A 4,143-nucleotide genomic window follows, 5' to 3' on the forward strand; every position below is an offset into this window, starting at 1 on the left:
AGAGAGAGAGAGAGAGAGAGAGAGAGAGAGAGAGAGAGAGAGAGAGAAGTTCTTAAGTGCTTACTATGTGCCACTGTGCTAAGTTTTGGGAATAAAAATAAAAGTAGGGGCATTTAGATGGAGCAGTGAATAGAGCACCAGCCCTGGAGTCAAGAGGACTTGAGTTCAAATTCGGCCTCAGACACTTGAACACTTACTAGCCATGTGAACTTGGTCAAGTCAACCCCAATTGCCTTGCCTTTCTACCCTCAAAACAAAGCAAATAAAAATAAAATCATTTAACAGTACCTGACTTCAAGGAGTTTATATTCTAATAGGGGGAGAAAACACACATAGGGGGTGTTGGAAAGAGTGGGGAGGGAAGAGGAAAGATACCCAAATAGGGATAATGCAGCAGGTAAGGAGAAGGATGTGTAATCCAGAAAGAATGGAGGTGAGAGTGAGGTGAAGTATGGCTGTGGAACTTCCTAAAATGGCCATGGGGGAGGAATCATCAATGAAGAGGGGAACCTTTCCTCTGCTCCAGGACAGAGGTTTCCCAGGGTGGCAATGAAAACCATGAGATAAAGGAGATGGGAATGGACTTAAGAGCTATTGCAGAGATGAGATCAACAGGATTTGGAAATTAATCAAACATGAGGAATGAGGGAAAAAGAAGAATCAGAGATAACACTAAGGTTTCAACTTGGGAGATTGGGTGAATGGTCAATCCACCAACAGAAACATTGAAATAAGATGAAAGAAACAGACTTGAAGACAAATAGATAATAAATTCAGTTTTGGATTTATTGTATTTGAGGTGCTGGTCTACCATCTTGGTGGAGGTGTCTTACAGGCAGTTGACATACTGATCTGGAACTCAGAAGAAAAGTCCGGACTAGAGATGTAGACTTGGGAGGCATCTCTATAGAGGTATTACTGTGGGAGCAAATGAGATTTACAAGAGAGAAAGTGTAAGGAAAGGAGAGGAGGGGATAAGAGAGGAGAGGAGAAGAATCAGAGAAGCATGGGATTTAGAGCTCGAATGGATCTGAATGATGATCTAATCCAACCTTTTCATTTTACAGATTAAGAAACTGAGGTTCAGAAAGATTAAACGCTTTGCCTAAGCTCACATAAGTGGTAAGTAGTTGTTCTGGGATTCAAATCCAGGTCCTTTGACTCCAAATCTCTCATTATATACTCAGCACCTAGAACAGTAGTGCCAAATCTTGTCATTTTTAGCTACATAGCATTTATCATATATGTCCCCTTCTCTTCATTCACATATAGCCATCACCTTAGTTCCAAGTCCTCATCACCTCTCTCCTTGACTATTGAAATGGTCTTCTAGGGGCAACTAGGTGGCGCAGAAAGTAAAGCACTGACCCCAGAGTCAGGAGGACCTGAGTTCAGTTCCAGCCTCAGACACTTAACACCCACACACACACACACACAAAACTAACCATGTAATCTTGGGCAAGTTACTTAACCCTAATTGCCCTCCAAAAGGCAAAGAAAAAAAAAAGAAATGGTCTTCTAACTAGTCTCCACTTCAAGTATCTCCCCACACCAAAGGGTCTTCCACTCAGCTGCCAAAAGTGATGTTTCTACTAGGCAAAGACCAACATCTCACACCATAAGTTCTAAATGAGTACTTGGCTTAGACATAAATGGTGACATCAAAACAAATGAGAAAGACAAGAAATAAACTACCTTTTAGATCTATGAATAGGGAAATAATTCATCAACAATGAAGGAGAAGATCATAAAAGATATAATGGGCAATTCTGATTACATAAAATTAAAAAGTTGTTTTTTATTTTTGTTTTTTAATAAATCAGAACAATGGAGCTAAAAATAGAAAAGTAGGTATCTGGGTGAAAAAAAAATCTTCACAGCAAATTTCTCAGATAAAAATTTCATTTCAGAGACCTATAAGGAACTGATTCAAATTTATAAGAATAAGAGTCATTGCCCAAACAATAAATGGCAAAAGTATACGAGCAGGAATTTTTCAAAGGAAGAAGCCAAAAGTATCAATAGCCATACTTTAAAAATGTCCCAAATCACCAATAATTAGAGAAATGCAAATTAAAGCCACTCTAAGGTTTTACCTCACATCTTTCAAATAGGTAATGCTGACAAAAAGGAAAATGACAAATTCTGGAGGAGCAATGGGAAAATAGATACATCAACACACTAGCTGATGTGGCTGTGAACTAAGTCATTCTGGAAAGCAATTTGAACTATGTTCCAAAGGTTATTAAACTGTGAATATCCTTTGGTCCAACACTACCACTTCTAGGTCTGTATCCCTAAGAAATAAAAAAGAGAGAAAAAAGAACCATAAATACAAAAAAAATTATAATAGCTCTTTTTCTAGTGGCAAAGAAGTAGACATTATAAAAGTACCCATCTAGGGGCGGCCAGGTGGCACAGTGCATAAGAGAGCTGGCCCCAGAGTCAGGAGACCTGGGATCAGTTCTGGCTTCAGATACTTAACACCCAAACAAAAATAACTGGCTGTTGTAACCTTGAGCAAGTTAGTTAACCACAATTACTTTAAAAAAAAAAGTACCCATCAATAGTGGAATGGCTGAACAAATGAAGGTATATGAATGTGTTGGAATACTATTTTACTGTAAGAAATAATAAAGGAAATATTTTCAGAGAAACCTGTGAAGATTTGTATAGAGTGAAGTAAGCAGAACCCAGGAGAACAATTTAAATAATAATAACAAAAATATCATAAGGACAAGTAACTTTGAAAGACTTAATAACTCTGATTAACATAATGACTAAGTACAATTCTAGAGGATGCTTCCCACTTCATGACAGAGGAGTGATGGATTCAGGGTACAGATGGAGACATATATTTTTTGGTTATGAATGATGTGGGAATTTGTTTTAGTTGACTATGTATATTTGTTATAAGGATTTTCTTTTTCTTTTTCAGTGGGGTGGGGTGAGATAGAAAGGAGACATAGAGGATTTTTGTTAATTAAAAAATTAAACTGTGTTTTTTTAAGTGCAGAGAAGGCACTAAGAGATTATGAAAATTAGGAGATTAGAGTGAAGGAAGAGATAATTATGAGAGCAATCTGCTTGGGAAAACCAGAAGAGATGAGTTAAAAATACATGTAGAAGGGTCGGCTTTGTTAAGGAATAGGGTCACCTCTTTTTCAAAGAGTAAAGGAGGAAAGAATGAGGCATGATCATTAAGCCTCCCGATTTTTTTCTATTAAGTTAGTCACTTAGTCTTACTTAAATGTTACACTGTATTAATAAATCAAATTTATTAATAATATAAAAATTAATATAAGTACATTCCTAGACCTGTGGGTCTGAGATGGTGCTAGAAATATTTTTGCCTAAATAAATCAAAACTAGCTTAAATAACATAATAAAAAAGCTTAAGTACAACATTTCATTCTATTCTGCTTGAGCAAAACAGTTATGACAGCAACATTTTTTGCATAAATTAAAATTGCCCTTACTGGAATAAATTGTACTTATCAACATCAGCAGCTGTGTAGTCATGATGAAATTATTGTTATTATTACTTGTTAGTATTTATAAACACTTTTACTTTCTAAGTGCTTTACAATCACTTATTGTTTAATTATTATCTAATTATTTATTTACAAGCAATCTTACATGTAGTTCAGCTTAATCAAATCTCCAAATGCAGACTCCATCATAGGGGAATAGTCGACATATTTTTTTCCCTCCCTCAAGGGATTTAGGTCCACAGACATATGACTGAAAGGCAGGTGAAATAAAACCACATTTATCAAAGGATTTGAACATACTACAATAATTTTTCGTAGGTGAAGCAAACATTTAAATGTCAATTTGCAAGTGATTTTGTGCCCTTGCCCATCCAATTTTCATGCACATCTTACTTTTTCAGTGGGAAAAAATATTCACAAAATTAAATAGTAAGAGAAAGCTGTATATTCTGATTGACCTTGTTTTGGTAATATTAGGATGCTAAAGAGAAATATAGAGGATTTGGTGAAGACTCCACTTCCCAGTCAGTCAGTCAGTCAGTTAGCCAGCCAGTCAGTCAGTCAGTCAGTCAGTCAGCCAGTCAGTCAGTCAGTCAGTCAGCCAGTCAGTCAGTCAGCCAGTCAGCCAGTCAGTCAGTCAGCCAGTCAG

The sequence above is a fragment of the Petaurus breviceps genome, unplaced genomic scaffold (assembly GCF_028583685.1).
Source record: "Petaurus breviceps papuanus isolate PSGF00001 unplaced genomic scaffold, PetGlider_PUasm1.0 90696, whole genome shotgun sequence".
Classification (NCBI taxonomy): domain Eukaryota; kingdom Metazoa; phylum Chordata; class Mammalia; order Diprotodontia; family Petauridae; genus Petaurus; species Petaurus breviceps.